Here is a 14,806-nt window from a genome sequence, read left to right on the forward strand (position 1 = left end):
GTTGTCTGGGGATATAACTGAGAATTATGTCTTTGTATATCATAATTGCTTACAACAGCTCTTGACAATTGAAATGTGTGACATAATTCAACTCTGTTTCAAACGCAGTCATGCTTTTGCATCATCTGAAGTAATTATTATTGTACAGGTATGGAACAGGTGTAAGTTTTGGCAGAGAGGTGTTTTAAATCTACTTATTTTTGCTTCATCACCATGTGGCTGTGAGGTTGTGAAGAAACTTTACAGATGTGGTTCATCTGAAAATTCTTTTGCTGCGTGGCACATACGGGTTTAATTGAGTGTGGTAGTACACCTTGACAGTATGCTTTTAGGATAACATACTTGCTCATGGATAATGCAGTGTTCATCATGGAACCTATTGCTTTTAGTACACACGTGTGCCTTTCTAGCATCCTGAGCTAAGGTTAGTTTCATGGACAGACAAGGGGAGTGCTGCATGTGCAGTTCTTAATTTTATAACAGGCTAATCAAGTAGGAATTTGTGTTTGCAACTCCTGAGGGAGCTGGGGAAACGTGGATGAGCCACAGTGCTGATCCCAGACAAAAATCAGCTGAATCAAAAACACGAGCAGCATCAACAGTAACACATAGAAGCACAGAGCTTTATTAAGGATTGATAAATTGCCAGGCATTACTTTCCACATAAAAAATGTTGTAATATGTCTATCAGTAAGTTGCTACATGTTCCAAAACAAGTCTAAACCAAATACGTTATCGTAATGTGTATCATCACCTGTTACATATACATAGCTTTAGCTTGCACCTGTGTACCTGTGGAAGATAACAGTGTTCTCCAGTAATTCTCCTGAGAGGCAGTTACATTAATTTTCTAGTAATTACTGTGTAGAAATTGATTCATGTTACCTACATAGAAAGATTTTATGAGTCTTTCATTGCCTGATGGAAACCTGAATCTTGATTCTGCCTGATTGTTTCTTCCTTGGGATACCTGTATAGACATCCTTCCCAGCTGACTGTAGAAGTGCTTGGAGTTGGTTTATCCGTGAAGGCTGCTTGTAATGCTGTACATACAGATCAAAATGTTACAGCTCTGCTTGTAGCGCAGTAGTAGGTGCTGGTGGTACAGTGCCTCAGTGGGTGGTTTCTAGTTCAGTTTTCTGTTACACAGTTGCAATCTGTGACACTACTTTAGTATTGTTGTGTGGCAAGCCTTAGTGGTCAAGAACTTATTAAGGATGGGTGGACTTTGCAGGGTCTACAGGTCTGGCTAAGACAACAGCAATCTGACTAGTTTTTCAGAGCTGAATGGGAAGTGGGCTTTTCTTTTCTTTCAGTGTTTTCAGATGGAAATCTTTCCCTTTTCAGTGATTTGTCAAGTTTTGTAGGATACTTTATCATGCGGGCATAGGAGGGTGTGACCTGAAGCTATGTGGTTTCTGTCTAGAATAGAGCATTCCTTAGTTGGGATGAACACCAGCAGATGTTTCTGAGGAGCTTTCCTAAGCAGGGTTTTAATACTGTCTTTGATGTTCAGAGGAGAACACAGCTTTAGCGATGTAGAATTCGCTGAAGCAGTTAATAATGTAATAGCCATAATTAAGAGTCTGTCACACAAGAGGGTTAAGAGAGGAGTAAGAGAGTAATTGTTATTCATTGTCATGTTTACAGGAGAGGTTGTATTGCTCTCACTGGAGACAAACTGATAGCTGTCCCTCTGGGTGACTAGTTTTGCACTTACTAAGGGTGGTACTCGTAGGGCTACGAGGATGATGAGGGGACTGGAGCATCTCTTCTGTGAGGAAAGGCTGAGGGAGCTGGGCTTGTTAAGCCTGGAGACGAGAAAGCTGAGAGGTGACCTAATAAACGCTTATAAATATCTGAAGGGTGGGTGTCAGGAGGATGGGGCCAGACTCTTTTCAGTGGTGCCCAGCGACAGGACAAGGGGCAATGGGCACAAACTGAAGCAGAGGAAGTTCCAGCTGAACATGAGGAAGAACTTCTTCCCTCTGAGGGTGACGGAGCACTGGAACAGGCTGCCCAGGGAGGTTGTGGAGTCTCCTTCTCTGGAGATATTCAAGACCCACCTGGACAAGGTCCTGTGCAGCCTGCTCTGGGTGACCCTGCTTCGGCAGGAGGGTTGGACTGGGTGACCCACAGATATCACTTCCAACCCCAAACATTCTGTGATTCTGTGAATTGGGGTACATTATTTATTTTTATATTTACAGGTTCCATTGCAAAGAAGAACCAGAAACTGAAGGCTTTGTTCTTTCTTATGCAAGAAAAATACCTATTCAAGTTGTTGACTAGTTTGATTGAATGAGGACAGTGAAACTAGTCGATAGTGGAAACTTTTTAAAAAGAGAGGTGAGTGGTGTTTTTCTTTCAAAACTTGAGTGTGGTTAAATGAGGGGAGATGGAAAATCTGCTAAGTGGGTTGCCCTGAAATTAGAACCATCCCTTAAAGCTGTGGGCAGATGCTCTGTGTGTTCAACCAGTCAGCATTTCCCTATGAGAGTGCCCCAAAAAAGGAATTATTTGGGTCCACTCAGGAGGAAGAGGACATAGATGTCCTTGATTCTGGACTTTGATGAATCTTTCAGGGTAAAAAGACATGCTAAGGATGTGAATGTATGCATGTGATTGCTTGCATGTTTCCGAATGGTAGAATTGGTCCTACCTCTGATGAGTCCAGCTCATCGGGGTTGTAGTGTACCAGCACCTCCGTGGGACCAAAATATGGACTGTGGAGCAGAGGGAAGTAAAAGTCAGCGAGAGGAGTGACAGCCTGACAAGCTCAATTGAGAAGACGTGCTTTTAAGTGTTGGGTAATAAATGCTAGCGTGGACTGCTGAGAGGAGTTCATGGATTTTCCATTTACAGATTAAGACTGGAAGTATTTCAAGAAGATGTATTTTAGTCATAGGAGTTATGGGGATTGATAAAGACATAACTGAGTAAAAATCTGACATAGGTCTGATGGCCCCTTTAGATCTTGAAATTTTTTCAGAATGTTAAACTGCAACTTCTTTATGTAAGGGTTTGAATAGCACATCCAGGTGGACTTGTAAATATCCCAAGTGGCATTAAGGTTTCAGATGGGATTGTAATGTTTGCAGGAATCCATGTTGCATGCCTGAGGACAGTTGGCCTTATAATCCTTGCTTGTGTAATGGAGATATCCAAACAGCGGACACAAGCAGGTAAAAAAAGACAAATGTGTTGTGGATGAAAAGGAGCCTCAGTGAATAATAAAAAATGTCAGACTGTCATAGAAGGATAATACTGTCTTTGGCTTTGGTTTCACAGATGGGCATTTAAAGTCCTACTGAACTGAGGGGCTGAGGGAGTTCTGCGGACTTCAGTGGGATCATTTTGAAGAATGAGGGTAAGTGATTCTTAGTGGGCTGGGACAGGAAAGCATGCTCCTGACAACATGGTCATCTTTTCCATCCAAGGCTCTTTTTCAAGCCCTGTTAAAATTTGAACTATAAAAGAGAGCACATAACAAGAACTTGCTGAAGTGAAGAAAAAATCCAGAATGAAAATATTGACTCTTGTGCTTCTGCTTCCTCGATTAAGCCTCATGTGGGCTTTGTATGCACTTAGGAAATGTACATGGAAGTGGTTCCCAGTTAGTGATAAACTGTGCTGTGGAGCTATAGGGTGGAATAGGAGTAGGGCCTTTCCTGAAATTCCCAGGGTGAAATAATGACAATTCTGTCTGGTAGAACTTCTTGCCAAAGCTTGTCCTTTGGGTTGATAGTTTGTTAGAACACCCAGCCAGCAGCGTTCAAACATGCTGTTTTAATGTTTGTAGGCAGAAGTTTAAGTCAGCTGAAAAAAAAGATGTATTTTAACTTTCTGTGTAGAAAAAGCATTTCAGTTCAAGGAATCTTGTTAAAGCAAAAAAAAAAAAGTTACCTAAACCAAAATTCTTTTGTCATTTCATTTCATGGAAGCATGGGAGTCTGTTAGACATTTATAGTGTTTTGAGATGGCCGCCTTACATAGAACTTAGTTCCTTCCCAGCTCTGCCTTAGAGGTTCACAGGTTGGTATGATTCACAATTATCACAAGAATTAGTTGAAGACCATAACAATTAAATGTTTTTATGGCCTATTATCATATTCTAAATACTAAGTGATTCTGACAAATATTCTCAGAGAGATTTGACAGCTAACCTGCAGACTGTGCACTGTGTTTGCTTACATACTGAAGTTACTAGTATTTCTAGGATGCTATAGTTTATTAATTCATTATTATTTTATTGATGTTCAGTTGATGTCTTATTAAATGTAAATTAGATATTTAGGAATAATAATTTAATGGGACGAGGCAGGTGAGATTTCCCCCAGGATAGTTTGTAATGAAGCTTCAAATTGTTAATAATAGTAAACGCATAAATAAATTATTAAGGGTGAAACAAATGCAAAAATACTGAAATAAGCTATGAAAATGTCAAGTGGTGGTCAACAGACACAGAATTTTCTGGGAGATCTGTGTGATAATGTACATTTGGCACTAAGTCACGTAAGTCAGAATGATGTCAACGCTCCCCACTCCTTCCAGCCATTTAATATTTAGGCATGTGTCTGCCCCTCATATCCCATTATTATGCTACACCATTCTGTTCGCAGACACTGTGCTTTGCCTGGGAACAGTGTTAATTTAATACACTCAGCTGACCTCGGAGGCACTGAAATGACACGGCAGCAGCAGTCCAGAGCGCTGCAGTGTATCCTGCTGCTAGCAGAACTGTTGGGGAGACTGTGTACTTTTCCGGACAGTTGTCTGCAAACTCCTTTGGGAAAAGAGGGGGAGCTGGCTCTTTGACCACACTGTAAGCGTCGAGAAGGACACATCCTCTGTCTTTCATCTTTTCCAGGGAAGACAGATTGCTCCTCTGACTTTTCTTGAAGAGTTAGCAAGGAGAACAGGTCTCCCTCAGCTAAGAAAAGAAAGAAAGGAGAGCCTGCCCCTATGTGAGAAAAGAAGGGATCTAGAGAAGGAGAGGATTCTGTTAGTGTAAGTATTTTTTTGTTTGTTGGGGTTTTTTTGGATCCCCAGCATCCTGCCGAGGTCTTAAGAGATCCAGAAAAACCGTTTCTTCAGTGAAAACATCACCACTATCCCAGCCTTCAAGGACAGCGCTAAATCCCAAGAGAGTACTCTCAGGATCTGTATTTCGTACTCGCTGCAGTGGGAACTGCAGAAACTCAGCACTTTGCTGGTAATTTGAAGAGTTAAGTCAAGTCATGCAGCAGGGTAGTAAATGTGAAGAAGCTTAGTGCCTAAAATTAATTTCTTGATATTTCTGTCAGTGGAAGTAAGGGATACACAGAATGCAGAAAATCCGGCCCCGTGTGACGCAGGCAATCAGATAGGGGTGTGGATGTATCCAGCGTGGAATTTTGGCCCAAGGGCATTTGGGGTAGCTTGATAGATGATTTTGCTGTAACAGTAAAGCTGAGGGCACTCTTGTTACTTGTGGTATTTTTGAAAAAAAGCGTAATTAAATTTTTTTAGAAAACGAACAAAGAGATGGCTTAGTCACTGGCTTAGCCTTTTACCTAAAATTATATTCCAGGAATTTGATGGTTACTGAATGGCCTGAAGGGTTGTAAACTAGAAATTTGGCATAATACAAGGTACAGAAAAAAGGGAAATATGCTGCTTTTCTGATGAAAGACCTTGGTTGCTAGGAAGAGAGTATTCAAGTGTTTGCTGATGTTTTGCTGGGCTTTTAACAGTGTGGAATAAACATATAATGCCATGCCTTTTGAACAATGTTTTCTTAAATAGCGAAACTATAACCTAATGATGAAATTACAGTAATCACATTTCCTCAAAAATTGAGAATTACGGTATCTCTCTAATTAAAGTGCTGTATTTTTCAAACATAAATCTGCTGGCTAATACATTTTTATATATTTTTGTAACTGGTGATTTTGAAATCAACTTACTGTTGAAAAATAGAAAATTCTGATCCCTTTACCTTGCAGGGTAAGGACAGAGAAGTCACTTGTGTGATTTGCAGCATCCATAGCAAAATGACATTCTTTTTGGCGGTTGTGAATGGTTAGTCCTGTGCATCTGCCAGGAGACCCACGGATACGGGAAACAGATCCAGCTTGAATCATTCTTCAGTTTTTCACTGATGTGCCAGTCCAGCGTGGTGTGGTGGAACTGTTGGCAAGCTCCTGTCCATCCAGTCGGTGACATTTTCCTGGGGAACCACATTAAGCAATTGCTTGGGTCACTGGATGCCTGGTTCTCCTCCTTCACCTGCTTGCACAGGCTGGGCTTAGAAGAAGGTCCTGCCCTGCTCTTGGCATTTTTTGCACACTCCCCAGGTTTCTTGTGACTCTTGTCAGCATGACAGGAAAGCCTTCCCAGGCTCTGCTTGTTGTCACGGATGTAGGAGTGCTGTGAGAGGTGCATAAATGGTTTGTAAGATCCCTGCCATGTTCTCATTTAGGACTAAGAGAAGTATCGAGGCTGGTTTCACCCTTGCGGGTCCTCTTTTTGCTGTTTTCTTGTCCTGCAAGAAAATAATATATAAATTACTTCTAACACAGCACCTTCTTCTGCAGCTTTTATGCAGACAAAGGTGGTGTTACAATTGAGAGAATTTATCTGTCTGTGTAAGAACTATTAAATGGGCATTAAGTAGGCATTGAAGCGGTTTGGGGCCTTGTGTGCCTCTGGTGTGTGTACATAAAGCTGGGCTCAGGGAACACAGCAAACATTCTGCAGCCTCCAGAGACACTACAAATTTGTGGTTCTGCGTTTGCCCTTGTCTCCCTGTAAAATACTCTGTTAGTGTTGTTGCTGCACAGCTTTATTCAAAGTTACAGATGTTGAGGTGGAGTAGAGGATAACGTTCATAGTGATCGGTAGTCAAAGAGGAAACAAAAGAAAAGGCCAATAATGCAAGACTATCATTAAGTGCCAAATATAATTTGTCAGAGATGTTCCTTCTAAATTAACTGGAAGCAGCACTTCATCAGATTGATTATTGCCTCAGTCAGTGACCCCACAGCCTCAGTAGCTTTTGGCTAACAAATATGAAGAATTGTGGTATGCCCTACACTTAAACAGTAAGACCGAAGAACTTGCTGAATTAGTAACCCTTGACTGTGGTCAGAAGTCCCTGTAAAGCTGGGATTGGCGATGTCCAAGGGTTGGAGCTGACACAAATCACATATACAGCCTGATTAGCTGTGAAGCCAGCCTCGTAGATCAGTCACAGCCAGAAGTGCAAAGCTCAACAGCAAACTGAGCTCAGTAGTAAACATTGCAGCTCAAGGAGTACACGCTCTGGTTCTTGGTGATGTTATGGAAAAACATCTATTGACTTCATTTGGAGTTAGAGTGACGCGTTCGAGGAAGTGCATGAAGTATTTAACCCAGGTGTTGCCCATCTTTATCTGCACATCTTAGCCAGCCTGATTCATTTAATTGCAAATATAATGTGTTCTTGCTGCAACTTAACGCTGTAATACATTCTTAGTGTTACTGTGGTGTAGCTGTAAGTTGCACACTGTGTTTTGTTTCAGAATACAAGGTGGGAATAGAGAAAGCAGGTGTCATACAACAGAGGGACAACCTCACAATAGGAAATGGCATTTCAATTAAATTTTCGGAGGGGGAACGACATTCTAGGCATTCTCTGTATCAAAACAGAAAATCTTGTCGTAGTAGCGTGTTGACAGAAGCAAGGAGCTCGTTGTTTCTTAACTGGCTTTCATTAGACTTCACTGTGCAGTAGGCGTCCCTGACTCTGGGAGCGCACGTTTTCACCTGTGGAGGTGAAGGCCTCCTAGGTGAAGCAAACCTGAAAAACTTGCCCTAAGTCTGGGGAAACGGTCTTTGGACTGGAATCCAGGCATCCTGATGCACAGCCAGCACAGCTTACACTTGAGACCAGACTAAATGTGCGCCTCTGGTATCTGCTAGAAGGAGAGAGTCATACCTTTGCATGCATACAAATCTGTGCATCCAGCAGCCTCGCACCTTGCTGAAGACAGCTCTGCGGTGGGAAGGTGCATCACGGCTGCATTTTTTGTCAGGAGAATGTGCTAATTTTTGCTGCAACAACTGTATATAACCTGAAATTACTCTCTCCAGTCCCTCAGAGTAACTTTGTCTGTTGTTGAGTTTGGAATCTCCAAATGAGTATGTAATAGATACAAGATACCTGACAATGTAATAGGCCTTTTCTATTTTTTTTTGAACTATATTATGGCATTTCTTACGTGTCATCATCTCCTTTTCCACATCAATCCATTCTGAATCATGCACACACAGCAGAGGAAGAACAGAATCTGCCGCAGCCTGTGAGCAGCAAGAAACCTCAACTGGATGACTGTGTAAGGGCTTTGCAAGACCGCCAGTAATTTTTTTATATGCAGAGTTAAATAGAGCAATAAGATGGAATTTAAGCTTTAGTGCAATGGATTGAGGCTCTTCAGTCAATCAAATTATAGTTCAATCAGTTCATTTTAATCACTTCTCTGGAGAGAAGTAAACCCCTATGCTGAAGAATATGCAGCAATTTTATTGATGGAAAGTTTAATTGTTTCATTTTTCCTTACCGTCTGTAACACACTAGACTTTTAATCAGTGGGAACTGAAGTTATAATGAAGTAAAGTCCACTTTCCACAGTTCACAACTAGCTGAAAATAATTGGGTTGAGACTCCCATCCAGACAGTGTAATGCCTCTGGCATTTTCCTGAAAACTACACTTAATTGCTTTGCTGATGTTGTTAAGTGGTCCTGAGGGGGATGAAGTAGTAAAGCTGCCCACATATGCAGGGAAACAGTACACAAAAAAATGTCTTACACGGTCCTTAAAGGAGGACCAACGAGTGACTAGGAGACACTATATGGCTTTTTTTTTTCTTTCTATACCAGAACACACAGGAGAGGCTGATAAAATAAAACTGTGGAAATCCTACAACCACTAACAGTAATTTTATTTAAGGGCAGAAGGCTTGGGACTAGACACACAGAAAACATCACGGCAGACCTCTTGCAGTCAAACCTGCAACTTAAGGCTAGCCCAGCTCACTTGGCATTTTTATGCTGAACACCAGTTAGCATGCTGCCGATCTTCAGCACCTTGGGCTGCAGAACAGATGTACTCTTGTCCCCAGGGAGGGAAGACAGCGTGCTCTCTGTGTGCTGAAGGGACGGGATGTGAGACAGCTGTGAGCTGAAAGCCTTGTTCGGGCATCAGTGGGACCAGCGGGTGTACCCTGTTAGGCTCTAAATGTAGCAGGAGAAAGAAGAACACTTTGGAATTTCTCCTTATTTAGTGCATTCGGGGGGGAGCCCTCTTTGGTTGGATGGCCTTTGTTCAAAATGATGAATAAACTGCTAGACTCAAGGATATGCTGATGCAGAAACACACTAGTTTTTCAATAGAGAAAAATATTTATTTAGGACACATGAATTAGGTAGTGCCCGTGAACTTGAATTCAGGGTTGGAGCTGGAGCTGTCTTGAGGAAGCGAGGACAATAGAGCTAATTTAACTTTAAACAAGCAGGGATTCTTTCCTGGTTTATTTACATATGGAGGCACAGTAAAGTGTCTCAACAGCCTGACCTTCCCCAGCTGCTATCTGTGTAAACTTCAGTATAGCCTTTGCTTATTTTATTGTTGCTTTCACAGGCTCCGAGCTGAACAACTACCCCCTGAAGACTTTCTAGAAAGGAGTGCAGGTAAAATTTAGGCGCTGAATTCTGAAGCTGAAATCTTAAAAGTTCCCTTAACCCTACATATGACCCTGGGGACCCTTCAAGAGCCTCCAAGTTGGTACCTTGAATTTTGGCCAGCAAAGCTCTCCCAGCACCTGAAATGGTGCTTTTTCTGCTGAAACATGCTTAAGTCTGGATGGAACTTGAGTACCTTGGCGTGTAGCCCCATGTTAGCCTGACCGATCCCCGTAATATTAATGAGCTTTAACACCTATTTCTCCTGTGGTGAAATGGTAACCTCGCATGTGCTGGAGCCGCCAACCATATGCCAAGGAGATCAAGCTGTCAGTGTTGAGAACAGCATGGGGAGTAGCCCATTGTGTCTAATTTACTCTGCCTGCCTGCTTCTGCGAGAACGGCTCAGCAGCAGCAGTGGTTGTGCTCTGCTGTTCCGGGAGTCCCTTTGTGGATGAGTAGTGTGGTATGGAATGGTTCTAGAAATGCAGCAAATGAGGACTGTGTGGTGACAGCTGATGGGCGACTCTGCTCGGGTTTTGTGCTCTTACTGATGCTGAAGGGCTGCAGGAACCGGGGCAGGTCCTCACTGCGGAGGAAGAAAAACCAGCCTGATATGGCTGCCTGAAACTTGCCACTGTGTTGTCTGGCTGCTTTAGAGGGTGCTCTTCCCTGACCCTTCGTTTGGAGTCACGGTCGCTATCCTAGAAGGAGGAGTGCTGCCTGTAGCTGTGATGGAGTCCTGTGCACCACCGCTGGCCAGCTGGACCTCACATCTAAGCAGACCTGCTTGCTGGGTCCCACACGCCTTAAAATGATTTGACACAGGGTCTCCTGATTTGACATACTGTATGGTTACAGCATGGTGCGTCCTCCAGAAGAAATCCAAAATACAAAGTGTTCCTGTACAGGCACAAATCTGGCGGTTCCGCTGATAAACTGTTCATGTGGAAAGATACAGTTTGCATCGTTGTCATCAAAGCCACCGTATGTATTCATTTGTGGGAGTACGTCGGACACCGTATGTCAGTCGTATGCCTTTGATATGTTGGTGTCTGAATCATTTTTTAACAGCTGAATGGCATATGCTTAAATGTAAACATCTGTTCTATGTTTGTACTGTCTGTATTCTTTATTGCCATGTTTTCCCTTGACTAAGAATTTGATTCCAACCCAGGAAAACTGTGGGAATCATCCTGGTTTTAAAGAAATGCAGTTTTTGTAGAATTTCAGCATGTGGCCAATGTGTGTGTCTTTTCATAGATGAGAAGGGCATTTAACAGAGATTTTTTTCATTTTGGTAACCAGAGCAAACTCAGTTTTGAGGCAAAATAAAAATTTGATTTGACTAGAAGTTCTGTTAAGTGGAAAGATTGTTGTTTTAGCGTTGGGCAGGTTCTGTAATGTATGGATTTGCTGAAAACCAATCTATGTACGAGCAGCGTGTTAAACCATGATGACAGTAAATTGGTTTTATCCAGAAGCTTTTCTGATGCAGTTAAAGAATTTGAAGTGTCATAAATAACTTAATAAAGGGATGAAATAATACACTATGTTTGTTAGGCCATTTATTATACATGGGTGAAACTGAAAACGAGCATCCCAACAAAGGGGTCCAAAAGCAGTTATTGCAGCTCATCAATCAGAAGACCCACGGGAGCACCATGCCAGATGCTGCCACCAGCCTGAAAGGCGCCATTTGGTCAAAAGTAATGAACAATACCTTAGCCTTACAGCAGAACGACAAGAGAATGGGAATACCTGGAGAGTCTGGAGATGGCTGCCAAGTGCTAAAGCGCAGGAGGTGCTTACGAAACACGGCAAAGTCAGCAGCCGTGTTTGGACTCACCAGCGTGGTGGCAGGAAGAGGCTCCGGAAGGAAGCAACTGCAGCGGCAAGTTGCGTACCGACAGTGTTACAGGGACTTCCTCCGTGAGTGCTTCAGCCGAGCGTGCTCTGGTGAGTGTCCCATGACTGCTCGTTTCTGCCTTTTGGTAAGAACTTACCCAGTTTAGCAGCGAATGACAAGTGTCAGCTCTCGGTGGCCTTCCCGCAGTCTGGTCTTCGTATGCTGCTCCTACGCCTCGGCTCGGGCCTTAAACCCCTTAGGCACCCTGCAGCACCCAGAAGAAGATTGGCTCCGTCTGACTCCCAGCGCTTCACGTGTTTGTCACAGACCCGCAGCGTTTCACCGCCGCAACTTCAACCAGCCCAGCCCAGCCCACCCCGCAGCCGCCCGGGCGGCAGCAGCAGCAGGCGGCGGCCGGGCCGAGGCGCCACCGTGTGGCGCTGCCGGGTACGGACCCCCGGCCGCAGTGGCTGCGGAAGCGCCGCTCGTGGCGCGCGGTGCGGCCAGGTGCGGGCACGCGGCCATGACGCCCGCGGCTGTGCGTGGAGCCGCTCGCGGCGCCTCGGGGACCGGCGCGGGCGAGTGCCCGCCAGCTACCGCGCGGTGAGGCGCGTGCCGTTGCGACTCCCGAGACCCGACGGGAAACGCTGGGCCATCACGAGGCTGCGCCGCGCGCGGGACGGCACGCAGCCCTCGAGGCGGACTGCGCGAGCCCGCCGTGACCCCGCCCTGCAGGCGCGTCCCGGCAGGGCGCGGGCGGCAGCGGCTGTTCCGGAGCCCACGGAGGGAGAGCAGCGCGCGGCGGCCGCCTGCCTGTCCCCGCCCAGCCACACGGGCGGGCGGCACCTGCACCCTTCACGGCGTCGTTTTACAGGCGAGCGTCAGGGGACGCGGGGCTTGGGTCTCAGCAGAAATTTCCTTACCGGAAGAGCGGTCGGGCGCTGGGGCAGGCGGCCCACGGCAGTGGTGCGGTCCTCGGCGCTGGAGGGGTTCGGAAATCGTGTAGCCGTGGCACTGCGGGCCGTGGCTGAGCAGGCTTGGCGGTGGCAGGGTGGTGGTTGGGCTTGATGCTCTTAGAGGTCCTGTCCAACCTCAATGATTCTGTGATTCTATGCAAAGCAGATAAAATATAAACAAGTAAATATATAACACAGTGTGCATACAATATTTACCTACTACATAAAACAGAATATAGCAGGTATAACAAATACTATAGAAAGTACTTATATAAATAATATATGTATATAAAGTGTGGATATAGAAATAAGCATATAAACACATAGCATATATTATATACACATAATGCAATTGTAATAAATGTGTAAGTTCTAATATAAAATCTGTAAGTTCTAATATAAAATCTGTATTTTGTGTGTGTCTGTGCATGTATATCTACAAAGACGCAACAACTGCTGCAGTGTGGGACGAGGACGCGTCCTGTTCCCAGCAGCACAGCCTCGGCAGCCTGAGGAGGACGGCAGCGGCAGCTCGGCTGAGCCGTGGCAGAGCTCCTTGCGGCCGGTTCGCAGCCAGCCGGGAGCCGCGGCTGCTCCGCTGCTGCCGAGGATGCCAGGGGAGGCAGGCAGGCCCTGGTGTGCCGACAGCTGACACAGCAGCTCACTAACACCTCTAGTTCGTCCCTGTCTCATGACCTGCTCTGAGGCTGTTCCAGCGGCACAGACATCTCCCATGAAGGCTTTTTGGGAGCAGTTACAGTGTAGTAGCAAAGTTATGGCCTTATGTCTACCTTCTACTGTCTCCACTTCTGCCAAGTATTCAGAGGTGGTGGTTTTTTTTTTTACAGTGACCATTAAATACTTGAAGTTTATAATTCTTGGATTAAAACCAGATTTAATTTTTTTTGAAGGAAAACGCAATGTTATTTTTATCAAACCTTCTGAAAAGCCAATCACTTTCACGCTACACGTCTTCCACTCAAGGACTTGAGCCTCGATGTTCCTGTAGTAGGACTTCAGTACCTGAACAGTGGACCTTGCTCAGACATCAGTGCTGCGCTGGGAAGTAGGTACAGTTGCCAAGTACAGTTGAGGTGGGTTTGTTGTAGTTACTGCAGGACACTGAATCACGTTATAATCTCTTTTTTGAGGACCATAGAAATGCTGTGATTTCGGACAGCCAAAAATTTTAGTTCCCACAAGGAGTCAATAGAAATTAGAAACTGATTTTTCCGTGTTAATTTGGTCACAAAGGCACACAAAAATGTCTGAGCTATTGCATTGTCCCGAACTATCACTGTGGTTTGTTACACGTATGACTACTGGATTCGCTCCATGAGGCAATTCTTAAATTTTATTTTCCAAACTAGGCAACCTGTGCTTTTATCTTTTATTAGGGTAAGCTGCATTGTTAAATGCAAAGTAATCTTACAAATAGATAGAAGCCAATATTAAAATTACAACATAATTGATTGCAATTGCTTCTTTTCCTAAGAAGGATGAAAGTAAATAATATTTCTTCCAAGTGTCTCTAATTTTCAATACTTTGTAAAGACTTCTGTTTGCTCACTGTAGATCTACAATTTAGCTATCTATTTCCTCGCTGTCGTGCTGCAAATGAAATTTGCTTTTTTTTTTTTTACAAAGATTTATTTTTTCTCACTCATTTCCTGTCCCAATAGCAAGTTTTGAGTTTTCTTTTCAGACGGGCTTGATTTTGTTCTATTTTCACACATAAAAATTCCCGATAAGCTCAGAGGGGGTGATACCAGCCTGGATTCCCAGTCCCTTTCTCCGGTGGCGGTGTTCAAGCACCATTTTGTTGTTCATCAGAGGGCCTGGTGTAGCTGCAGCGTGGCTGGGAAGGGACCATCCTCTTACGCAGCCATAAAATACCCACAGCCTCTTTCATCGTGTGACTGGGGGACTGTGCACCCTGCAATAATCTTGGAAGGAACAGAAGCAGAAAATACTGCAGCTGCCATCGAGAGGTAAAATTTGAATCCAGTTCGAGATTTGAGTATCAGAGCTACCCAAATACCAGTGTTCCCAGCACTGCCTTCTAGTTTTTGAAAATACAGTGTAGGTGAGAGCTCGCATTTCAAGAAGTTCAAGGGGTGTTCACTTAAGAGTTTGGGCTCTAGCTTTTCAAGGGTCCTTCGTTTTGTAACATCCAAAATCATAGGGCACTCAAAAATAACACTGGCTTAACTCTCCTAATGCAACATTTTCTCCCATTTCCTCCCGTTACAAAGCCGGTGACGAAATGTCCTGTTTTGCCTGTAGGATTCATGACT

Source organism: Opisthocomus hoazin, chromosome 12 (genome assembly GCF_030867145.1).
Source record: "Opisthocomus hoazin isolate bOpiHoa1 chromosome 12, bOpiHoa1.hap1, whole genome shotgun sequence".
Taxonomy (NCBI): Eukaryota; Metazoa; Chordata; class Aves; order Opisthocomiformes; family Opisthocomidae; genus Opisthocomus; species Opisthocomus hoazin.